Source organism: Pseudorca crassidens, chromosome 21 (assembly GCF_039906515.1).
Source record: "Pseudorca crassidens isolate mPseCra1 chromosome 21, mPseCra1.hap1, whole genome shotgun sequence".
NCBI classification, from domain to species: domain Eukaryota; kingdom Metazoa; phylum Chordata; class Mammalia; order Artiodactyla; family Delphinidae; genus Pseudorca; species Pseudorca crassidens.
Window position 1 is genome coordinate 11,354,854 of NC_090316.1, and position 26,878 is coordinate 11,381,731.

General features: G+C 38.8%; 1 long non-coding RNA gene across 1 annotated transcript in view; it reads right to left on the reverse strand.

The window, feature by feature from the left end:
* The window catches only part of LOC137215930 (uncharacterized), a 91,247-nt gene extending 81,114 nt beyond the window's left edge, over nucleotides 1–10,133 (reverse strand). Inside the window, exon 1 of the long non-coding RNA XR_010939492.1 lies at nucleotides 10,046–10,133. This is a non-coding gene — a long non-coding RNA (uncharacterized lncRNA). The remainder of the gene's footprint in view (nucleotides 1–10,045) is intronic.
* Nucleotides 10,134–26,878: the final 16,745 nt, after the last annotated feature.

Sequence of the window (26,878 nt, forward strand, 5' to 3'; positions counted from 1 at the left end):
GTGTTCATACAGTTATGTACTTGTTAATTTTTCTATCTTCCCTACCCCCATCTCCAATTAGAAATAAGTTCCATGAGATCAGGGCCTTGTTGAATGAATGCTGACTTCATACATCAGCCCACTTAAGACACAGTCCCGTCTTGTAAGAAATATACGTACTAAAGAAAATAGGGAGCAGAACAAAATAGCTATTAAAGACAATGTCTGAAAAGTATTATAAATGAGGTGAGGCCACAGAGTAAAGGAGTTCAAGAAAAGCTGGCTTGTAGCTGGAATGAATATGGAAAACTCTGTGATGCTAGTGGTCTTTTAGTTAATTGATGAAGGGTCTGAAATCTGGTTTTAGAGAAATATGCTCCTTATTTATTTATTTATTTATTTATCTATCTTTGGTTGCATTGGGTCTTTGTTACTGCACACAGGCTTTCTCTAGCTACGGTGAGCGGGGGCTATTCTTTGTTGCAGTGCGCAGGCTCTAGGCACACAGGCTTCAGTAGTTGCAGCATGTGGGGCTCAGTAGTTGCGGCACACGGGCTTAGTTGCTCTGCGGCATGTGGGATCTTCCTAGACCAAGGATCAAACCCGTGTCCCCTGCATTGGCAGGCGGATTCGTAAGCACTGCGCCACCAGGGAAGTCCCCCGAAATATGCTCCTTGAGAGGAAGTATAGGTAGATATTTTTCAAGACACGTGGATGATGAACCCAAAATACCTTTGCATGAATTAGGGATGCGACGCCAGACAAGGCAGCCATGCCCCTTCCAAGGATTTCGTTATTTTTTTTATTATGTGGAAAAAAAATCTTCCTCATTATTCAAATGAAGAAATGTGTGGCACTTTTTCTGGATATTTCAAAATGGGAAATAACTTATTTTAAGAAATTATATCCTTCTGTGGTGGGATGAACTGGGAGACTGGGATTGACATGTATACACTGATATGTATAAAATGGATAACTAATAAGAACCTGCTATACAAAAAAATAAATTAAAAAAAAGAAAGACTCACCAAAGGGAAAATGGTTAAATAATTTATAGCATATGAGCCTATTGTAAATCTATTAAAATGATGTTTCTGAAGCATTTATACTCATGCTATCCTGTTAAAAGGGTAAAAATTATGATTAAAAACTGTGTATCTAGAGGCTTCCCTGGTGGCACAGTGGTTGAGAGTCTGCCTGCCGATGCAGGGAACACGGGTTCGTGCCCCGGTCCAGGAAGATCCCACATGCCATGGAGCGGCTGGGCCCATGAGCCATGGCCGCTGAGCCTGCGAGTCCGGAGCCTGTGCTCCGCAATGGGAGAGGCCACAACAGTGAGAGGCCCACATACTGCAAAAAAAACAAAAACAAAAAAACCCCAAAAAAACCTGTGTATCAAAAAAAAAAAAAATCCACCTGCCAATGCAGGGGTCATGGGTTCCAGCCCTGGTCCAGGAAGATCCCACATGCTGCAGAGCAACTGAGCCCGTGTGCCACAACTACTGAGCCTGCACTCTATAGCCTGCGAGCCACAACTACAGAAGCGCGTGTGCCTAGAGCCCGTGCTCCACAACAAGAGAAGCCATCACAATGAGAGGCCCACGCACCACAACGCAAGGAAGAGTAGCCCCCGCTCACCACAACTAGAGAAAGCCCGTACACAGCAACAAAGACCCAATGCAGCCAAAAATAAATAAATAAAATAAATAAATTTATTTAAAATAAAGAGATTATTTCCTTCTGTTAAAAAAAAAATAAATGCACATAGCTTATATATATCTTCTGGCTATCTGTGATAAACCATGACTTAACTTCCCAGAAACCAGCTTGTCTCTTAAATAGTACTAGAGATAAATTTCAAAGACTCTTATATCTGATATTTCTTCCTCTCACCTATCCTCTACCCAAAGACAACATATGTATTCATTTTAAAATAAACAAACTAACTAAAAGAAACAGTATCTGTGACCACAGATATAAAAAGCCTAGAAATGATTCTTTGTTGCACATAAAGTTGAAAAAAAAAAAAGTGCTCTCTCTTCCCAGATGACATTTAAGCCCTGCCAGTATCCCAATCACTCACTCCCTGTCCCTCACCCAGATATCTGCTCTTGTAATAATCTTGTTCTTCTTGTAGTAACACAATTCTCTCCAACAGCCTCCTATATCCTTACAGGCAATGGGCTGTGTCCATCCCTATCAGCACAAAGGACACAATGAAATAGATCTGGGGGTTCAGTGTCTAGTGCAGAGCCAAGGAAAGAGGTTTTGGCTATGACACAGTCCTAATTACTTACGAGCACTGTCAGCTAAATAACCCACCTAGACTCCTGCTGCTACCTTGCTTCTGTGACGCCGTAGTCTGATCTTTTCCAAAGCAAAGTCCACCCAGCTATTAAAATAAATAAGGAGACCGATACTGCCTTTCAGTCTCCTCACAGAAGAGTAAGTTAAGAACATAAACACATACAGCCACACACACACACCAGAACCAGGGGCACTGAAGATTTCATCAGCTGTCTGATGAGAGGATATTTAATTAACTCTCGTACCTATCTCTCCCTGCATGAGACAAACAAATCAAGGAGCTTTGGAAGAATAATTAGTTCAAGATGTAAAAGCAGCATCAGACTTTAAAAAAAATTTTTTTAAAGAAATAAAAACCCCCAAAATAAGAGACAAAAGCAGTAGGAGTCTGGAGCATTTAATTATCATCGATTAGGAGCCTCAGGACCCTTGCTAAGGGCTTTGCCACCAAGCATTCCTCTAAGGTCAGGACCCAGCAGGGCGCTGATCCACCAAAATATATATAATAAAACCCAGAGTCTTAACATATGGCCACATCAGAAGGCAAAAGTGTGGCTTTGAAAAATGCACCTGGAGTATAAAAGTAGCTCTGCTATCTCAACTTCGCAAGTGTGTATATTGGGAGTTATTTTCCAGTGGTGTGGATGCATCTGCAGTATTAGAGAAGAACAACCATTCCTCACTATTAATTTATACACAGAGAGGGGCCCTAGCCTCTTCCCCCATCTTTAATCAGTCTGCACATGTTAACAGAAATAACTTATTTGATGGATGAATTTGGAAAGTGTACTTGAATGTGCCCAGTTCCACCCCTCCTGCTTTCCACTTTCGGACTGAACCTGTTGGCAGGAAGCTTCTATTTTCTGCTAGACAGACCCCCCCATAAGGGAAGCCTTTGATTTTCCTGTTTCTCCTGTGATGGAGACGTAGCATTAACAAGATCATTGTATCACAGATATTAAATCACATTCTCCAAACTGATTTTTTTTGTTTACTTCGTTTTTTGTTTTGTTTGTATGAAAGCTGCTGTTTTGCCTTCTATCTCTCTGATGTCTACACTGTTCTTTCAATTATTTTAGAATTTGGACAATAAGGATGAATGTATTTATTGGTGCCTCAAACACCTCTTTCACCTAGTGGGAGAACTTCAACAATTTTCTCTTTTCCTTTGTAGTATCTTTTTGGCTTAAGGCAAACCAGGATAAAGATAAAAGAACAGTCACAGAGCCAGAAATTAATTTTTTTAAATATGCATCAATTTGAAGTTATAAAAATTGGAGAATTGTCTTAGGGGAGAATTCTCAAATGGAGGGACGTGGGTCAGGAAGCCCTAGATTCATTTACGAGAAATGTCAGAAAGAGAGCAAGTCATCATTTCACTTCCTGTAGCCTCTATTACATTTCCATCAATAATAGCTTGGAGAATTTTTTTTCTCCCCAAAAAGAGCACACTTGCCAGGCCTTCTGCAATGAGTCATTTACTTCCTTTGTGGCTTTAACAATACTTTGCTCTCCATTCCCTGTAAAGGATTCCACTCACTGTGGCCTCAGACTCTTTCTTCTGATTTTCTTCTTCCCAAACACCTTGGTTCAACTAGATTTGCAGATTCTTTATGTCACATTAAGTTTAACTCTCCTATTTCTCCCCAGTAGATTTTGTCTTTTGTACTGTCTCCTGTTTTCCAAGCTTCCTCAACCTGGGACATTTCTATTTTTCCTCTTTATACACCGGATATGAACAGCCAATAACAACCTCCTAGAACGTAGCTCAGGCCCTCTCATGCTTGGAAGGATTGGCAACTAACATTTACTATGCACCAGAAACTATAAACATATAATACCTTCAACATACAAATATACATCTGCACAAGGTTATTAATTACAGCATTCTTTATTAAAGGCAAAATATTGGAAATATCCCCAATGCCCATGCACAGAAGAGGGACTGAATAAACTATGGTATATCCTCACAATATAGAACTATGCAGCTACCAAAAATGAGAAAGATCTCTATAAAGTGATACAGGGAAATTTCTTGGATATATTGTTAAGTGAAAACAAAAAAGCACATACAAGTGTCTACAGTTTGCTACTTTTATGTAAGAAAAAAAAGGGATATAAGAAACTATATATGTCTGGTTATTTGTGCAAAAATATGGGAAGGATAAACTAGAAACGAATGAGACTGGTTACTTAAAGGGGGAAAGTGGGATTGGGGTGAAAACACTGTGAGAATGGGAATGAGATAATAAGATGAGGGAGGAGAACACCTCTCTGAGGATAGCTTTTGTTACAGTTCTGACCTTTAGACTCTACCTAAAATGAAAGAATGAATGAATCAATGAAATCAACTGAATTGCTGGGGGAATCCAAAAGGGAATAGAAACAAATGAATCCAACTGTAGTACCAATAAGTGATATAAGTCAATTCAAATCAGTGAGGGAAGAACATAACTAATTTAAATAACTTTAAATAACTGGAATATAACTTTTTGATTATATGTTTTGTAAGGCAAAAAGACAAAAAGAACTATCCACAAGTATTGTCCTCTATTTCGTGGTCCTCCATTTCGTAAGTTTGGTTTTCACAGGAGTATGGTTAAGCAATTCTGAAACAACTTTGTGCACATACAAAGAGTGAACAAATAAGTAAATATATTGTAAGTAACGAGAGTCACATTTCTCATTGTTGGAAAAAGGAGTTATGAATAAGGAAAGGAGGAATGTTAGATTGAACTCTGTGGTACTGGATTAGAATTCCTAATTTAGAGAACAACAGGAATCAGCATGAATTTGTGTTTTTCTAGATATATATACAGACGGATAGATATAAAAATGTAGATCTGTGAATGTAGGAATTTATAGGTAGAATTTCCTAGCCCTGTCTGAGAGGACCTAGAAGCAACGATGTCGTGATAGCAATTAGCACACCTTGCATCCAGATCTTGACTTCTAAATTCCATTCTTCAATAAAAGGAACCAGGGCTCCTTGGAGAAATAGCTGATTCCAAGGCTGGGGCAGAAAATACAAACAGAGCTTGGGATAATTCTTTGTGGTGCCAGGAAGTAAATTAAGGTTCAAAAGAAGATAGGATCATGTTCAAATAGTACAGGGGCTAAGGATGTACTCCCAAAGGCCAACTCTTGGACAATCTGAGCAACAAAATAAATAATAGTAGTAAAGGATTATAACCCACAGAATAAACTAAAGATACATGAATCCATACTGATGTAAGTAAATAAATGAATAAATAAATAAGGAAGAAAGAACAGCTCTTCCTCATAGTAAAATTCCAACTAAAAAGCAGGAATAATGGAATGAAAAAAAAATCACCATTAAGTACTCAGCACATTAATAACTGTTGTAGGAAAGAATGAAGAAAGTGAGACGGGGGGCTTCCCTAGTGGTGCAGTGGTTGAGAGTCCGCCTGCTGATGCAGGGGACACGGGTTCGTGCCCCGGTCCAGGAGGATCCCACATGCCGCGGAGCGGCTAGGTCCCATGGCTGCTGAGCCTGCGCGTCCAGAGCCTGTGTTCCGCAACAGGAAAGGCCACAACAGTGAGAGGCCCGCATACCGGGGGAAAAAAAAAGTAAGACAGGGACTTCCCTGGTGGTCCAGTGGTTAAGACTCTGCGCTTCCACCGCAGGGGGTACAGGTTAGATCCCCACTTGGGGAACTAGATCCTGCATGCCGCACAGAGCGGCCAAAAAATAAAAATAAATAAAACCCATCTGACAATGGATTTAAAAAAGACAAATAGAAAGTACATACGTTAATATTACTAAACAAATAATGTTAGACCAAAATCTATCTGACTACTATGAACAGGTTTTCCCAATATGCTAAACTTCTTTCCATGGTTGATGAATTCTAAAATTGAATGAGACAAGCATCATCTCTTTTACTCACGTCCCAACATGCAATGGACAATAATAATAATGTATTCCTACTTCAGAGGACAACAGAGGCTAGGAATAGTTCTGTAATATTACAACCAAATGTACAGTGATTGAGGAAACAATTGTTTCCAAATTTACCTGGAATCAAAATCAACTAACCAAATTAATCAAAACCAGTATTATCTCCCAGAATCTTTATGTTTTACATTAGATGACCAATTCCTTTAGTTCAAGGGAAGTGGCTTATCTATCTTACCTTGAAAAGCTAATGTTTCTTAGGGGTCTACTATGTGCCAACCCCTTTGCTTAGAGTTTTATGTACACTACTGCATCACATCTTCACAATCCTTTACGGATTAGTAACTAGCATAACCTCCATTATCACAGGAGAACTTGGAATGGCATAGACAACTTGCAAAATCTGAATCCAGGCTTTCCACCTGACTTGCTCTTACGAACTACACAACATGTTCCATGTAAATGGAGAAGTGCATTGGACTGTAATATGCTATCCCCATCTCTTCCTCCTTTGGAAACTCAGTGTGTTTCCAGTACATAATTGCAACTGCTGATTTCTTGAAAAGGTCAGGCAGTGCCCCTCAAGGTGCATTTTTCCATCACACACCATGCAAGCATAACTCTTCCAGCTCTGTCATTTGCTGTGACAGATTTCCAGTATTTCCAATTATGCTCTTTTTGGGGAAGGTTAAATCAGATTTGAGGGCAATGAAGGGTTAATGAAATGATCTTGGTGTAATTACTCATTATAAAACATCTTCCTTTCAGTTGTGGCCCTAGATGATTTTATTTGGGAATAAAAACAAAAAAATCTCCTGGGGCAGCAGTGATAGAGCAAGCTGATAAAGGAGAGAAGAGCTGCCTATTCTTTAAGGATTTTGATCACAAGTGGAAAAGCGTATTACTTGTCAAAGGCACTATTAGGAAACTCACTGAGAGATACAAAGTGGAAACAAACGACAACAGCCTGCTCTGCTTTTCCCACTGCTCAGGAATATTTATATTTTTTTGGTTTAGAACAACCGTTTGAAATGTAAGACAGAAGATGGCTGAGTGACATTAGTCTTTGTTTTCTGCTCTGTGTCTATTGTATGTGGGGACTCAGACACACTCCTGTCAAACCTCCCTCCCTCTCTAAAGTGGCTTGATAATGACGTGATTAGAATCCTTGGAACTCAAACAAAGTTGTAACTTAATTAAAAGAAGAAAAGTAAAGCAGAAGGAGGATGGCAATAATAAATATGCGAGGTTTTCTTTTACCTAAAGCAAAATGGATCTCTCCATCCTTAATCTTTTTACAGTGCCATTTCATGGAAGGTGTTCTGGTTGATGCTTTGCTTTTCTGAAGCAAAAAGCATTTATATAACTCAAGCTGTTAAAATCATGGGTAGAACAGCATGATTTGTGGGTTTTCCCCCAGTGTAGAGGCATGGTATATCACTGTCCAGAACCCTAAGTCCACACACCCCTTCTACTGAACTGTTGCTAAATAAAGCTGGATAAAAAGCAAAGATCAAGGCAGACTACCTCAAGTGATCTGTGTGCAAGATATTTGAGTCAACTTTCTATGTGAAACCACCAAGAAGCAGAAGGTAGAAAAACCCTGGGTTCTAGTTATGCCTCTGCCCTTAACTACCTTGGACCCTTGCAAAGCTTCTCACTAACATCTTATCCACTGCTCTCACTGCATTTGTCTTTTCTTCTAAAACGTCTTGCTAAAAAGCAAAGCTAATCATGACACTTCCCTGTGTAAAAGCATCTTTTAATTACAATCCAAATAATAAAATTAGAATTCCTTAGATAGACACGGAAAGCCCTTCACAACTGTTATTACAAATGTCCTTTGGAAAGCCCTTCACAACTGTTATTACAAATGTCCCTATACAGCCTCTCCTAGGGTTGTCCCACCTGTTATCTCTTCCTGAGGGACAGACTTGGAAAGATGGAACAGGATGACCAGTAGCCTATGACATGGCTTGGTGGGAAAAATACTGCCCAAATGTAAATGATGATTATGAGGTGAGCCAATCTGATTCCCTTCTTGGAGTTTGTGCTAGAAAATATGGGGAGAAATTAGCAAATTATTAACAGAAAAGTAAGTGGACACAGAGGCAGATTTGAATTAATGGTAGAAAAGTAGAGTGAAACCTCAGAAGTTTTGCTTCCAAGATTCCTAGATCTGCTGTGAACTGTAAATGACCTCCCTTGTCCAAGCTCAGGGGCCTTAGTTTTGCTTGGTTCCCACTCCTCCTCTGCCTGGATATTTGGCTTTGCCTAGGTTCTCTCCAGCCTCAGCCATATGGCTGAGATCCTTGTTTACTTATTCTCACATGTATCCTTAGAATACACTCCATAATTTAACGTAACCCTGTTGAGCTTATTGCTATTCAAACACCACCATCACTACCAACTTCATCTCCAACAACAGAAATAAAACAGTAATCTGACTTTAAACTTACTTCACCTGCAACATCCTTATTCTTTCTTAAGGTTCTGGATTAAATATCATGTCCTTTGGAAAACCACACAGTTCTGGAGGCCAAAACTCTGAAATCAAGGTGTTGAGAGCTCCCTGCTTCTGGCTTCTGGTGTTTCCTGCCAACCCTGAAGTTCCCTGCTTGAGGATGCATCATTCCAATATCTTGTCACAGAGACACTTTGCCCTTGTGTGTCTCTACCCTCTTTTTGAGGACACCAGTCACGCCGGGTTGAAGGCTCATCCTACTATAGTATGACTTCGTCTTAACCAATTACATCTTCAACCACCCTATTTCTTGAGAGAGTCACAGCCTGAAATCCTGGCAGTAAGACTTCAACAAAACTTTGGGGGAAGACCCAATTCAACCCATAACAGGAGTCAGAATTCCTGGGTAGAAATTTTGACCCCTACCACCTTCACTGCTATTTAACTGTATGCATTCAGACAAGTTATTTTTACTAGGTTTTCCTTCTTCTTTCTCTTCTAAATTAGGAATTACACTCTGCCAATTTAACCAGTTTGTTGTAAAGAGCCAAGGAAGTGCTTTACTTAGAGGTTTCTATTACCTAGCATGACAAAACTGTTATGCCCACAGAATTAGCAAAAATAATCTTTTAAAAGATTCCTTTCTTAACCATTATCCAAAGTGGAAAAGAATCTCCAGGTCCATCCACGTTGCTGCAAATGGCATTATTTCATTCTTTTTAAGGCGGAGTAATATTCCTTTGTATATATGTACACATCTTTGTCCATTCATCTGTTGATGAAGGGACCTCGAGGTTATTACACTAAGTGAAGTAAGTCAGACAAAGACAAATATATGACGTTGCTTATATGCAGAATCTAAAAAAAAAAAGTGCTACAAATGAACTTGTTTCCCAAACAGAAACAGACTGGTTACCAGGCGGGATGGGTGGGGGGAGGGACAGAGTGGGAGTTTGGGATTGACATGTACACACTGCTATATTTAAAATGGATAACAGCAAGTACCTTATGTAAAAAAAAAAAAAAGGTTAAAAAAAACAAAGGGGAAAAGAACTACCATGAATTCAGGACCTACATGTACCAGGCCCTTTAAGAAACTACTTAGATCCACCGAGAAATCGACGACGAGGGCGGAGGCGAGGAGGACACCGAGGCCTTCGACACCGCGGCCACCGACACTGCAGCCACGTGGAAGACCAGGGAGGCGCAGGCAGGCGGCGCCCCCAAGACGCGGCCGGACACGCAGCCCGAGACCGAGAGCCTCTCCTGCTACCTCAGACGTCCGTCCACAGCATCTCCACGGCTACGAGCCGGCCAAGATCTATGAGAACGCCTTGGACCGGCAGGCCCCGCCCTTCGACCGTCTGCACACTTACATTTTCAAGGGGAGTGGTTCGGTACGGACGGGTCGCGGAGCTCCCTGAAGTCGGCCACGTCAGACCCCGAGCAGAACTTAGACTTCCGGACGGACCGGAAGCTGACGGCGCTCTACGGGGCGTCGGAGGGGCCGCTTCCCTGCGGTGACGGAAGCTGGGAGGCCTGCGCGCGGCCAAACCCAGCCGTTCTCGGGGCGGCTTTAGGGACGAGGCGCAGCCAACCACAACAGCGATACGGTGCAGAGGGCGAGGATGCTGGTGAGCCGGCGAGCGGAGATCTCCCTGGATCAGCTTTACTTGGATAGATTCAGTTAAATAATCAAAAGGAAACACAGGAAGAAGGGGGCAGAATCTCTAATGACCTTCTTTTCTTTTTAGTTTTTTGTGACACTGTGTTCAAAGGCATGGAGTCCAAGGCTAAGAATGGCAAGCTGGGCTTTTCTTTGCCATCCTCCAAGGCCTTTGTCACTTTGCCACCTCTAAGAGGCTGTGCTGTTCAATGCAGAGGTGGCGAATGAAAGCAGATAGAAAGTTCTACACTCTTACCAGTTTTTTTGTTTTGTTTTGTTTAAAACCTCATTTTATTCTCCATTTAAGAGTTTTGCTGACTCAGCACACCACGCAAACTGACCCACACAAAACACTGAAAAATTATTCCTCGGTGAAATTAACCTACTTGTTCTGGGATGGATGGAATGCTTTTAACCCTTTTAAAACAAGGTTAAGGCCGAATTGGCCTTACATGGGGGATGGGGGCAGGGGAGAAGGAAGAGGCATTGACTTCAAGCTCAAGTTTAATGGCTGAACCAAGAGTTGGCGTTACAACAAATCCACCTCCATCAAGTCAGAGTGCTTTTGTTCTCTCAGCTCTTTAACTGTGCCCCTGCAAAACTGTTCAGAAAGAAGCCAGAAAATGTGCCTCTTTTGCACTGTAGGTGTGTCTTCCATGTGCCAAATGTGAAGATTAGATGCTACGAATGAAAGCCAAATAAAAAGAAGTATCTGATTAAAAAAAGAAACTTTATACATGTTATGGCATTATGTTGTTGTAAAAAGAGAAAAATATGGACAATCTGTACTCCCCCCAAATTAATCCTCAAATAGCTAATACTCATGTGGTATGTATACACACATGTACACACCATTCACACACAGATATCTACACGTATATGTTTAGGGATATATATCCTGATTATATAGTATATAATTGGAAGTACTGAAATGAAAATATTATGCTACTTTAGATAATATTTTAATATTCTAGTTTTGTTCAAAGTGAATCATTTTAGAAACTATATATATGACTATATATTATATACATAGAAACTATATATAGTGTACATATATATATATTCTATTTTGTTCATCTTGTTTCTCTAAAACATTAAAAACAAACAAAACCCCAAAACTTTTGTTTGGTTCATGGTTCAGTAGCAGAATAAAGCAAAATAAAGCAAAATAAAAAGTCTTCTGAGCTCCGTTTTGGATTCAGAGTATTATTGCTGCTTATTCTGGTTTTTAGTTCACAATTTCACCCCACTTAAGTTCCCTGTAATTATTACAGCCCTTTTGGTTGGTGTAAAGGATGGGTGGTTTTTCCTGTTATAGAATGATCATTTATTTGCTCTTGTACTTGTGGGTATAGCAGCAAATTGAAATCAAAATGATAATTTAAAATGTCCTCTTTGTTGTTGATTCATCTTCAACTTCCAACGGACTGTGACAAGTGCTGCAAACCCATTTGTGCCTCCTACACTTCTGTATGTCCTCACAAGAGATAAATACCCCTCCTATCAGATGGTTATAAATTGCATCTTTGTGTCATTGTTAAGTGAGAAGGTAGGGACACAATACAGCTTAAGATAACAGCAGACTTGTACTAGATGCCTGAATGAAGCTAGAACAGTAAAAGCCCAGTCCTGTTTTCAACAACATGTGTGTGCATTGTACCTAGAGCATATTTTTTGACAAAAGATCATTCATAAAAGGCACTGCATTGCAGAAAGTAAATAGACCAAGTGAAGGAAAGCAAATCTGTCTGATGTACTAATGTCTATTTAGCCCCTTTGGGATATAGGAAGAATGTTAATGCAGCTGAGTTTTGGACCAATGACATCTTGGCCTCTATGCTAATTTTATATCAGGTCAACATTTTAAGAATCATAATTTTTGAAAGATTCAAATTTGTTTTTTTCTCATTCTCCTATTCTTATACAAATCAACTCAAAATATAAACTGTATTTCTCAATATTTATTCTCACTCCGTTGTTTACATTGACAGGCTCTCTGTGACTGTATCATGTTCAATAATTCCTATTTGACATTTTAGGTCCATTGGTACTTTCCTTTTGTAATTTCATATCTATTCCTTCCTTAGGTTTCTCCTGTAGACAACAGGCTCTTTCCTTAGCCTGAATCCCTGATAATTTTCTATACTTAGCATTATTCATCTAATAGTTGGTTTTCCATCTGTCTCCCTTCTTTCCTTCCCCTCAGGTCTTCCTATAATTCCCTGTGTTGCTCATTCCTGAGTCCACACCACTAAGAATTAAGGTGAAATGCCCATCAATGCCTTTTTTTTTTTTTTTTTTTTTTTTTGCGGTACGTGGGCCTCTCACTGTTGTGGCCTCTCCCATTGCGGAGCACAGGCTCCGGATGCGCAGGCTCAGCGGCCATGGCTCCCGGGCCCAGCCGCTCTGTGGCATGTGGGATCTTCCCAGACCGGGGCACAAACCCATGTCCCTTGCATCGGCAGGCGGACTCTCAACCACTGTGCCACCAGGGAAGCCCCCTTTTAAATATAATAAAAGAATATGATGGGAGATCATCAGGACTTCTGGCTAATTCCCTCTCTCTCTCCAGGACAAACATCCATACATCATCCCGTAAGAAAAATCAGTTTCAAAACCTCAGGCATGAGGGAAAGTTCTCAACTGAAGGGAGAGGAAGGGAGAAAGAGATATTAGGTTCCTCAGGTGAAGAGGTGCTTGGGGTACTGACCATCACCAGCTGGGGAGAGTAGCACAGGATACAGCTATAGAGGTGAGGGGGGCATATCTTGCAGGTCCCTTCCAGGCCATTAGAAGTTTTGAATGTATTCAGAGCATAACAGGAAGTTATTGAAAGGGTTGAGTTAGGAAAATGATATTACTCAATTAACTCCATTTATCAAAAGATTCTTCTGAGTGTCTTGAGGAAAATGGATAAAGAGAGATGACAAGGATAGAAGCCAAAAGACAAGATGGTCAAAGAAAGTTGAGTCACCTGAGCAATGAAAGGAGAGTCTGTTCATGAATATTTGTAGGCATCTGTAATACAGTTCGATAACTTCTTCAAACCAGAAAGCAAAAATATGAGATTGGTGTTTCTAGATTTTTTTTTTTTTCTGGAGAAATTGCTATTTTTGAGAGAGTGAAATCTCCAGAAAAATCAGGAAGTTACAATGGTTGTGGTACAAATATGTCTCTTTTTGTGTTTCCCAAGGCTTGGTGTCCTGCAGTAACTTGGGTTGTGAGCATCCTTCCTACCAGACTTCATCTAGATTGCCAGTTCTAGGATCTTGCTACTTTATTAACTGCTGTGTCCTTGTATTATAGGGGGAAAAAATATTCCTTCTACCCGTCTAGGTTCTTTGTCTGGTTTAATAATTAAATTTATGGAAGACAGATTAATAGGAGAAAAACACGTTTAATTTCATATGTTTAGGAGAATCATAAAACTATGGGACTCAAGGGCACGTCAGGCAATTGGGGTTTATATGCCATCCTGAGCTAAGGAATGGGATTGGAGCTGGAGCTTCAAAGGAGAGAAAGAGAATTCACGGGATGATAAGAAGAGCAAATGTTTGGTCATTAGATGTTTGCCCTGCCATGCAGGTAAGTCTTTCAAATTAAAAGGTTATCTCTGGTAACAGCCCTCTTTCTGAGCCAGGCCCCCTATCTCCCTAGCTAAATTATTTTAGGGAGTTAAGGGAGAGGTAAAAGTTCTTCCTGCATCTGCTGGGTCTCGATTGCCTTCAGCTCAAAACAATCCGCAGGCCAAAGTGGCACATTTCGGGGTGGCCTATTCTGTTCCCCTTCAGTATCTTAGATTTCATCACATTGTTTCATTTTTAAATTTGCTTTGATCAAATGTAGCTTCTTTTTTTTCTTCCACTTTTATTTAGATATAATTGACATACAGCTCTGTATAAGTTTAAGGTATACAGCATAATGATTTGACTTACGTACATCAAGAAATGATTATCACAGTAAGTTTAGTGAAGCTCCATCATCTCATGTAGATACAACATTAAAGAAATAATTCTTTTGTGTGATGAGAACTCTTAGGATTTACTCTCAACAATGTTCATATATAACGTAGAGCAGGGTTAACTATAGTCATCATGTTGTACATTACATCTCTGGTACTTATTTATCTTATAAGTGGACGTTTGTAGTACCTGTTGACTGCCTTCACCCACTGTAGCTTCTTTTGTTGTAAGAAGCCTCTTCCTCAGCCTCTACCTCTCTCTGCTAGAGCCACACAGGCACCATTGCTACAGCTTCCCTGGCTTCCAGTGCCAGTCCTACCCCCAGTTTGACTTAATTCATCCCATCTTGATTCAAACCACACTTAGTGACCTTTCTTTCTGTGTCACTGCAATTTTGTCCTCCTGGAAATATTGGTCCAAACCATTTAATAAGGTTAAAAAAAATCAAAGCAAAAAAATAGAAAACCAAGTAGCAGATGTTTCAGCTATTGTATGATGAGAAGAGTTGGGTTAACACACTCTGGCAGAAGGTAAATACTTTCCTATGTTCGTTCAGGTAGTGGCTGCCTGGCTAGCTCAGTCAGTAAGGCATGAGACCCTTGATCTCAGGGTCTTCGGTTCGAGTCCAGCGTCCAGTGGGCTTTTCACTACCTGCTGTGGATTCCGATCTCACCTGGGTATGTCTTCTGCTCCCAGCTATCCACTTCCGTCTAAAAAAAAAAATACCTTGTTGGGGGCAAAGTGAGTTGATTCAGGCAAACCATTCAGTTCTTTACAGGTGCTCATTCATGTCTCATCATTTCTGTTTAGTATGCGTCCCGCTCTGATTTCTTTTCATCCTTATTGTCTTTGCAATGTTCACCAACCATTGCTCTTCATTAACACCAAAGACAACTGTCTATAAATTTCTTCTCCAGTGAAATTATTCTGCTTCTTTGAACATTCCTATGATGTAACACTTTATATCCCTCTTGTGTCCTTTGTGGGTTTTCTGCTTCAGAGTTTTTCCTGTTGTTTATTAGATCTCAGTTAACTTAGAAAGACATCAGAAATAAAAGTTTAGCAAGATTTTTCATCTCAGCTTCCTGACCTGTGGTATTTCTGACTTTCTTCCAAAGCCCATTCTAGATCTTCCCTGCAAGGTGGCGAATTCAATATAATGCAATTATTTGTTTCCCTAGCTTTTTTTTTTTTTTTTTTTGAGAAGAACGGCAGGTATAAATCTTGAGTTTCATTACTTCTGAACGCCTGTCTAATTGCTATTGACCACAGAAAGTAGTTTTTGATTGAGGCACAATGTAAAGTAATATTGATTACAGTAAATGAACTTTTCTGCAGTCACTGAGTCAATTAAGGAAAAAATATCTAGAGTTGCATCTCGTAACAAAATCCAATTTTCCTGTAGCTGACTTGTAGCCCTGGTTCCTGAGTGTAGGCCTGGATATTTGCAGTAAATCCCCTCTTTTGTTTAGTATAAAAATACCATTGCCTTGAGCAGAAGGATAGTCAAAATAAGTCTGTATTTCTGCTGTTCCAATAGAACAGAAGGAAATTAGAACAAAAACTGATTTTACTTTTAATCCTTCAAGTAAGAAGCTTTTCTGCATGTATTTTTTACAAAGCAATATACATTTTATTCTAGGTTATCAGTCAAGAAATCCATATCAAGAGGATATCAGCAGTTTGCAGCTGCTGTCACACTGGAAGGAGGCTCAACTCTGCTACTGCTGAGATGACTGATAGTGATAGCACCGTAGGGGGATGAAGCCCCTTTCACCCTGAAATGTTTTATAGAAATCACTCCTGCCAGCTGTGACTGCTGATGCTGAGGCCCCCAGGGACTTAACGCAGCAACAGAAATGCCATATGGAGGGGGCATGGAGAGAGGAAAAGCACAAGGCCACAGGACACATATAAGCTTATGACTAGAGACCCTTTCAGGGGCAGGAAGGAAGTCTTAAGTCACACAGTACTCTTGAAATTTGAACATGGGGGTGTGAACGATTACAACCTTGAGATCTGCTATGTGAACCTAGCTATAGAAATTCACCTTGGCCTTTTTGATCCCAGGGCCTCAGTGTTCCTGGGGTGTACAAGAAGAAAGTCAGCAGGTTCAGCATATTGCTAATGTATCTCTTATTCTATTTAATTTTTATTCAATGGTCATAGCAATTTGTGCTGTGAAAATAAAAAATAGGTGAGTTGGAGTGTTGCTATGTATTTGAGTATTCAATGCCTAGCAAATCTAGTATCATTGTTACTAAAATGCATAGCTCACTTTTAATATTGCCTTGCAGTTTATGAAATTATATCATATAGTTTTTGCAGTTGAGCCCCAAACTGCCGTATGTGATGGAAAGGCACATTGCTGTTGTTATTGCTATTTTATCTCTGTTTAGCAGTAAAAATTAAGGCTTGTAGAATTTAATCGATTTGTACAAAACTATGCAGGCAACAATGATTGCTGAATACCAGGTCTCGAGATGCCTTCTTCTAGAAAATATTATTCAATGGCAATTGAGGTTAGTTACATTTTTGCTGACATATATCTCCAAAATATTTTCCATAGAAAATCTTTCATTCCTTTACCAATGAATCTCAAACTCCCGATTCATTAAATATCTTTTCCTTTTGAATATGGGTTTTCTTGGCAATCAGTATTCTATGACTATTGGAATTTCATTTGTTTTAGAGTTCACATTGTATGATTTGACTAATTCATACTGGTTTTAATAAAGAATCCTATGCCAACTTGGCCAGGTAAGGTTTTAGAAAAATATACTCCTTAATAGGTCTGTTTTATAAATTGCCCAGTGAATTTCAGCCTGCTGGTTCCCAGGCTAAAAGTGCTGGACAGCTTCATTACAGAATTTGATCACTGCGAATTTATTATAAAACAATAATTAGTGTAATTATATTCTCCTACTGAATAAATCAACCGCTATCCCCTGACCTGCCTTTCTGCAGATATAATACTTGCCACAGTTCTGATATTAGAGTGATCAAGACTTTTGCCAAGGTAATACATCATGTAATCTTGAGTACTGGGGGAAATTGGCTTAAATAAAAACTTCCCACTTATCCCTTATAACTCTATAACTCTCTTATGAAGATTAAATCATAGCATAATGTGTTTTTTGTGCTTTATCCCTCAGTGGCTGCCTCCTGTGGATGGTTGAGCCAGTTGTGCACTGTGAAATCATATTTAACGACCTTGCACCCACACTGATGAGGTTATTATTTCATTCAAACATTGAGTGCTAATTGTGTGCCTTTTTCTAAAAAATGAAGATGCAGTTAAAAAGGTGATCTAGTTATCTGCTTTATAGAACTAGTATTTTAGTGTATGTGGGGAGTGGCAATGCAAATAAATAACCAAGAAAACACATGACAATGAGATATTACCTCACTCCTGTTAGAATGGAAAATAGTCAGTTTCTTCCCTTCCCTTCTCTAAGACTTTTGCTTCATATATTTTGATGCAAACAATAACAAATATTAGGTGCCTTCATGTTTGTAATTGCTCTATCTTTCTGATGAATTGATATAGATATGTGTGTGATTAAAATAAAATGGGGTATTGTGAGAGTGACTTGTAGACTCTTTTAGAATAAGTGGTCGGGAAGGGCATTTCTGAAGATGTGACATTTAAGCTAAGATCTGAATGATAAGAATTATCCAGCCAAGCAATGAGCTGGAAAAGAACATTTAAGGCAGAGAAAAGAGAAAGTCCAAAGGCTGTATATACGAAGAGAACACATGTGACTGGAGTGTAGTAAGCAAGAGGACAGTGTTAACTATAGATAAAACCAGGGAAATAAAGAAAGGAGGACCAGGTTGTGTAGATAAAAAATGACAGGAGTAAAGAGTTCAGATTTCATTTTAAATGGGGCATGAGGGACCAGGGTGTTTTGTGAAATCACACGGAGGTGAAGGAGAGCCCAGCATTTTTTTTTTTTTTTTTTTTTTTTTTTTTGCGATACGCGGGCCTCTCACTGTTGTGGCCTCTCCCGTCGTGGAGCACAGGCTCTGGACGCGCAGGCTCAGCAGCCATGGCTCACGGGCCCAGCCGCTCCGCAGCATGTGGGATCTTCCCGGACCGGGGCACGAACCCGTGTCCCCTGTATCGGCAGGCGGACTCCCAACCACTGCGCCACCAGGGAAGCCTGAGCCCAGCTTATTAAAGGGGTACAAATTCACCATTTGATTTCAGCACAGGAGATATATTTAGGTAAAGCTTTGGACACTATGCTAAGTTTAAATTTTCTTCTGAAGTTACCGGGAAGCAAAGAAGAATGACAATCTGATTTCCGTTTTAGAAAAGATTCTCTGGAGAATGGATTAGAGTGGGATAATATTGCACACTGGTTAACCATTGTATTAGTCTTCTATTAAGGCATAATAAATTACCACAAATGTAGTAGTTTAAACAAAACTCTTTTACTAACTGACAGTTGTATAGATAAAGAAGTCTGAGTGAGCTTGGCTGGGTTTGTAGCGTAGGATCTCACCAAGGTGAAAGCAAGTGTTGGCTAAGGTGGCCTCTGGAGGCTCTGGTGCATATACAAAGCTGAGTCTCCCTGGGTACCCTATCAGAAGCTAAACACCGAAAGAAAGAAATATATGTCACTGAAGTAATATAACTAATAACTAAAGAAATAAGTAAGCAAGTAACAATAACAAGCCCTAGAAGGGGAAACGGTACCCCAAATTGCTACACTCTCTTATCTAAAATGTCCAATTTCCAACAACAGAATAATGACACATGCAAAGAAACAGGAAAGTATGACCCATTTATAAGGAAAAAAAGAAAAAGAAAGAAAAAAGTATGCAACAGAAACTGTCTGTGAAAGTGACCAGATGTTGGATTTCAGAGAAAAAGACTTCAAGGTAGCTGTTATAAATATGTTTAAAGAACTAAAGAAAACTGTAATTAATGAAGAAAAGCAAAGTTGTGCTGGAAGGAAGTGACAACGATAGTAACTTGAATCCATCAGAAATGTTAAAAAAGAAGATTAATACATCAAAACCTATAAACGTATACTTGACCTCTTTTCTTCTCTCAGCTGCTTTAAAAGACAGAAAACTATGTGAAGTAATAATTATAATAATGTATTTTGGGATTTGTAACATTAGTAGATGAGATATGCATAAAATCATACCACAAAGAGAGGGAAAATGATAGAGCTATACAGGAGTAGTGTTTATATATCTTACTGAAGTTAAGCTAGTATAAACTTGTAGTTGATTCTGATTAGTTATGATGTGTGTTACAAGCTGTAAAGTAACCACTAAAAAACTAAATTAAAAAAGTGCAAAAAAATCAGAAATTTAATGCTTCACTAGAAAATATTTGCTTAATGTCAAAGAAAATAAGAAGGTGGAAGAGAGGAACAAAATAGACATGAGACATGCATAAAGAAAAAAGTGAAATGGCAGATATAAATCTAAGTACAGTTGACCCTGGAACAACACAGGTCCACATATACACAGGTCTTTTTCAATAAATATGTCAGAAAAAAATTTTTGGAGGTTTGTGAAGTTGGAAAAAACTCATAGACAGATCATGTAGCCTAGAAATATCAAAAAAATTTAAAAATTAAGAAAAAGGTGTGTTCTGAATGCATAAAATATATGTAGATACCCATCTATTGTATCACTTACTACCATAAAATATACACAAATCCATAATAAAAAGTTAAAATGTATCAAAACTTACAAACACAGATCACAGTCCAGGGTAACGTAAACAAACATGAAGGTGCCGTATTATATTATAACTGTATAAAACTAACTGTAGTACATACCGTACTACTGAAATAATTTCATAGCCACCAGTTGCTATTGGGTGACCACAAGTGCTCTGAATATTCATGTACAGTGCCATGTGACACTAAACATCTCTCGACATGAGCAGTTCATCTTTGCAGTAAAGAGCATCACAGCAAAAAGTGATCTCTCATGGCTCTCCTGTATTTTTTATTCTGTTGAGTGCAATACGGTAAACCTTGAATAAATCCACTGAACTCATACAGAGTGCCACTAGTAATGTTGAAAATGCTCCCAAGAAGCAGAGAAAAGTCATGACATTACAAGAAAAAGTAGAATGGCTTGATATGCACCATAGACTGAGGTCTGCAGTTGCTGTTGCCCACCATTTCAAGATAAATCCAGCATGAGACATTGTAAAAAAGAAAAAAAAAAAGAAAAAATTTGTGAAGCTGTCCCTGCAGCTACACCAGAAGACACTTTTTGTGGATGACTTTTTTTTAATCTCATATTGAAAATGCAGCTTGTATGTGGCTGCAAGGTTGCTATAAGAAAGGCATACCTATAGACTCCAACATTATTCAAGAAAAAGTGAAGTCATTGTATGACAACTTAAAGCAAAGGAAAGGTGAAGGGTGTACAGCTAGAGAATTTAGTGGCAGCAAAGTATGGTTTGATAATTTTAGACAGAGGTTTGGCTTAAAAAAAATGTCAAGATAACAGAAGAAGAAGTTACTGCCAGCCAAGAGACAGCAGAGGAATTCACAGATATCATTAAGAAAATCTTTGAAGAGAAAGGATATCTGCTTAAACATGTTTTTAATGCAGATGAAAGTGCCCTATTCTGGAAAAAAAAAAATGCCACAAAGAACATTTATTAGTAAGGACGAGAAGCGAGCACCAGGGTTTAAGACTAGAAGGGATAGACTAACTCTACTGTTTTGTATAAATTCAGTCGGGTTTACAATCAAGACTGTCCTTATCTAAAAAGCTGCTAACCCCTGAGCCTTGAAGAGAATAATATAAACAGCAGCTGTCAGCCTTTTGTTTGTACAAGATGGATTGTTTCCATCGATGCTTTGTCTCTGAAGTCAGAAGCACCTTGTTGGTAAAGGACTGCCTTTTAAAGTTCTTTCAATATTGAACAATGCCCCTGGCTCCCCAGAGCCCCACGAGTTCAACACCAAAGGCGCCAAAGTGGTGTTCTTACCCGAAACACAACGTTTTTAATTCAGCCTCTAGATCAGGGCATCATAAGGACTTTTAAGACTCGTTATACACAGTACTCTATGGAAAGAAATGTCGATGTTATGGAAGAGAATCCTGATGGAGAGAACGTCGTGAAAGTCTAGAAGGATTACACCATTGAAGATGCCATTGTTGTTAAAGACAAGGCTGTGAAAGCCATCAAGCCTGAAACAATAAATTCCTGCTGGAGTAAACTGTGTCCAGATGTTGTGCATGACTTCACGGGATTTATGATAGCGTCAATCAAGAAAATCATGAAAGAGATTGTGGATATGGCAAAAAAGATGGGCAGTGAAGGGTTTCAAGATATGGATCTTAGAGAAATTCAAGGACTAATAGACACCACACCCAAGGAATTAACAGAATATGACTGCATCAAACTGAGTGCTTCCAAATGAGTGCCAGACAATGAGGAAGAAGATATAGAAGAAGCAGTGCCAGCAAACAAACTAACATTAGAAAATCTAGCAGAAGCGCTCCGGTTATTCAAGACTGCTTTTGATTTCTTTTACAACACGGACCCTTCTATGATGTGGGCTGAAACTAAAGCAAATGATGGAAGAAGGATTAGTACTCTAGAGAAACATGTTTAGGGAAATGAAAAGACAAAAACATCAGGAAGAAATTACAATATATTTCCACGAAGTTGCACTGAGTGTGCCAACCTCTCCTGCCTCCCACCACCTGGTTCAGCTATTCTGCCTCTGTCACCTCTGAGACGCAAGACCAAGCCCTCCTCCGCCTCCTTCTTCTGAGCCTACTCAACGTGAAGAGGATGACAGTGAAGACCTTTTGGACGATCCAGTTCCACTTAAATAGATAGTAAACAACAATCATGCCATACAGTTAAGAAACTTGTCTGTTGCGTATGTGTGTGTTTTCCTGTGAAAACCTAATAACTGTATGGCAAGAACTGTATGGGACATTTTTGTGTCACCATCATCGTTACCTAAGTATTCATAATGTAGAACATTACATGCAAGAATTGTATTGAAGTGGATATTCTATCCTTAAATGGGAATGAGTCATATTTCAGATAAAATTAATAATTTGTTAGTTTTCTTACTGTTTTATAATTTTGCTTTCAAAGAATTACATTACTGTACAGTATGCCTTTCTCTCTTGTAATTGGAGAAACCGTGTATCAGCCTATAACCACAGGTAAGTGGTTTTTAGAAACAAGATAACAGTGTTTCTAGTACTGTATTATAAATATGATTATAATATTGTATGCCATAAAAATTTTATGATTCATTCATTAGGTTACCATGAAATGATCATGTCAGTTGTATTAATAATACTAGGTTACCATGAAGCAATCATATCGCTGCTCCTTTGTTACCAATGCATGAGTTATTATAGCTGTAAATATATAAGAATTTCTTTTTCAAATTATTTTTTCATCTTTGGTGTCTAATGTTAATAGTACATACAACATCCACAGTGTTTTGTACTGTGTAAGACAATATTGTAAATCCTGTAAATGGAATATGTAAACTTATGGTATTGTTACATACAGTACAGTACTGTAAATGTATTTTCTCTTCCTTATGATTTTCTTAACATTTTCCTTTTTTTTTAGTTTATTGTAAGAATACCATATACATATAACATACAAAATGTGTTAATCAACTGTTTATGGTATTGGTAAGGATTCTGGTCAATAGTAGTCCATTAGTAATTAAGTTTCGAGGGCGTCAAAAGACATACATGAATTTTCAACTGTGTTGAGAAGTTAGCACCCCTCGCCCCTGTGTTGTTCAAGGGTCAATTTTATATCAAAAATAACATGAAGTTTGAATGAATTAAACAAATTCCATTCAAAAGTCAGAGTTTTTCAGACTGGACTAAAAAATAATCCAACTATATGTTATCATACTTTAGATTCAAAGATAAAAGTAGATGAATGTAAAAAGGCAGAAAAATTATACCATGCAAACAGTTACCACAGAAAGAAGTGGTTATACTAGCATGAAATAGACTTTAAAACAAAGACTGTAACTTGAGATAAATAGGGATATTTATAATAGTAAAAGGATCAACCCGGAAAGATAGAACAATTACAAACAGGTTGGCACCAAATAACAAAACATCAAAATACATGAAGCAAAAGCCTTACAAAAATGAAGGGAGAATTTGACAATTTACTATCCTAATAGGTGTAAGGTGATATTTCATTGTGGTTTTGATTTGCATTTCCCTGATAATTAGTGATGTTTCATATATATGCTGACCATTTGTATGTCATCTTTGGAAAAATGTCTATTCAGATCCTCTGCCCATTTTGTAACTGGATGTTTTTCTATTGACTTGTATGAATTCTTTATATATTTAGATATTAACCCCTTATTCAATACATAATTTGCCTACGTTTACTCCCATTTTTTTATATGAGTGAATTCTATGGATTGCATATGAATAAAGCTGTTGAAAAAAGAAAAAAATATATTTTAAAATGGGAAAAAGAGTTAATACAGATCCCCATTAATATTTCATTCTAATATTTAAGACTATATAGAAGTGTATTTTTTAAAATAACAATCCTTAAAAATGACACAACTACGATTTATTCCAACTATTGCATCTCATATGTGTTGCTTTGAAATTGTCCAGTATTCGGATCTTCTATTTTAAATGGCCTCTATTTTTTATCACGCTAAAAAATTGGTGCCCCGATGTGAACATAATGATCATGGTAGAACAGGACTCTCCCCTTTCTTGTCCAAGGCATTAATAGATTTCTAAGCTAACAGACAACTACATCCAAATTTATTATGGCTATCAGACTTAACTCAAAAGCGTGATGGACTTAGAAATAATTGGGATAAACCAAAGACCTTGAATGGGCATGTCTGTCATACCAGAACACCTCATTCATCACTACAACTCTTATCTATTACTTTTCCCCTAGCTTATCTTCTCTCAAACTGAAACCTCTGTTATCTCTATATTTCTTTAAGCACTTTAAAAATAATACAAATAAAATTCAAGCAGAAAGCCCCTCAAATCATATTAGGAAGTCAGGTACCTACTCAATTTGTGATTAAGTCTACCTCTAACTATGGTTTCATGTATGGAATGGAAGAGTTGGAAAACTCTGAAAGCTGGACAGATTTAAAATCCATTGATGATAGGAAAGAAGAACAGTAGGGATGCCTTATCCTATGGGATGAATAATGTGAGAGGCAAGGGAGGGGACGTAGAAAAGGTACATTAAAAACATGTAAAGAAACATACAAACATAAATAGATTGTTATTCTATAGCAATGAGCTCTCCAGCAGATTCTCAGTTCCGGAACGCAACAGCTAATTAATGACTGTGTTTAAAATGCCTTATACAGTATTTGGCATACCATAGGCTCTCAATGAATATCTTTCAAATAAATAAACTAACGGTAGCTTTGGCTTGGTAAGAAGCATACCATTTTGGAGCTGGAGAGCATCTTAAAGACTAGCACAACTCCTCTGTCTTATAGTCACAGAAAATAGGTCTCAGAAAGACGACATAGTTTTTCCCATACTATCTAGTTGTAGATATTTTTATCGAAATATAGTTGACATACTATAATGTTATGTTAGTTTTATGTGTACTACATCTGGTGGTATTAAAAGCAAACAAATTTTATAAAAATTTTAGCTCCAGAGACGGATCAGGTATTCATCAACAAGTATTAGAAGAATTGAAATTTAATATGTGACATTTGAAAAAGTATCTGTTTAAATTTTAAATTGATAAAATTCAAAATGAACCAATCAGTATGCGTAACCTGACTTTCAGATCAAAGACTAGAGCAGTTTGAATTAAAAGAGGCACAGGGCTTCCCTGGTGGTGCAGTGGTTGAGAGTCTGCCTGCCGATGCAGGGGACGCGGGTTTGTGCCCCGGTCCGGGAAGATCCCACGTGCCGCGAAGCGGCAGGGCCCGTGAGCCATGGCCGCTGAGCCTGCGCATCCAGAGCCTGTGCTCCGCAACGGGAGAGGCCACAACAGTGAGAGGCCCACAAGGAATTAGTTTGTTGATTAAAAAAAAAAAGGATGGGAAGGAGATAAATTATTTGTACCATTCTACGCAAGAAGAACAATTAACACAATTAATTTATTAAATTTGGAGGATTAAAAATTAGTAATGCGATATAAAATTGGTAGAGATGGAAGGAAAGCATTTTTGGCAGTGGTGATTCAGTGTGATACTAAACTAGAGTCTTTGTTATAAGCTCCAAAAGATACTTTCCAGGCTTCCCTGGTGGCTCAGTGGTTAAGAATCCACCTGCCAATGCAGGGGACACAGGTTCCATCACTGTCCTGGGAGATCCCACATACTGCAGAGCAACTAAGCCCGTGCACCACAACTAATGAAGCCCGCGCGCCACAGCTACTGAAGCCCATGCGCCTAGAGCCCGTGTTCTGCAACAAGAGAAGCCACCACAATGAGAAACCCGAGCACCACAACGAAGAGTAGCCCCTGCTCTCTGCAACTAGAGAAAACCCGCGGGCAGCAACGAAGACCCAACACAGCCAAAGATAAATAAACAAAACATACTTTCCATGTATGCATATGTTCCCACTTTATCTCTCCCTTATGAGTTGTTAGTCAGACAACTAAATATTTAAACTTCCGGATCTTCATCAAAAATTGGGGAAAATAAAGAGATCTACTAGTTAGGGCTAAATGTGATAATCCATGTGTAGTACTTTTATTTTTTTAGAACTCATTTTAGGTAACATTGTGAAAAATAAGCAGCAAAACAAAAAGCCACGCACTTTGGTGGGAAAAATGTGGGCATGGACTCTGGTGACCTAGAACCTTGGGTCCCATGCTTTCCTTCTTCCCCATGTGACTGTAGGTAAATCATTGCATATCTTTGAACTTCAGTTGTTTTCATAAGAAAAATGGGTTTGGTAATGACTACTTCCCAGATTCTCTGTAGAAATTAAGAAATATATGTAAAATAAACTAGCATTTGGTTATTCTTTTTGTGTGTCATTGGTGCTCTGTCACCCCATCTGTGCCTCTGGCTGATTCTAGTAGCCCCCCTTTTTTCTGGTGGATCAATGCATAGCATATTCCCAAATGACCCTCCCCTTAGGATAGCAAGCAAACCACCTCAAATATATGGGCTAAAAACACTCTAACGTGTTATTGCTCCCCCAAGGTATGCACTTTAATGGCAATCCTTAAAAACCTGAAAGCCTTAAAAACCAAAAGAAAGCAATGTTTAATGGTGGAATCTGAAACATTATGACAGGGAGAAGAGCTAAAAGGGATTTTAGATTTCACTGAGTGCAACCAGTTCATCTTATAGATGAGAAAACTTAGGAGAGAGAAATGACAGGTGTCACCCAAGAGTCCCCGGTTCATAATTCAGGCAGAAACTCAGGTTATCAGACTCAAAACAGGCTGCTCCGCTTGAAGTGGCAAGTGCCCTGCGCGGAGGCTTAGGAGCTACCTTACCATCAACAATAAAGGTTTCCTGTCGTTTCTATCCAACACTCATATCTAACAGCAGCTGGATCAGCTTCCTGGCCCCTAGGACCCAGGGGTGGTGCCCTTTCCTGGGCATTCCGT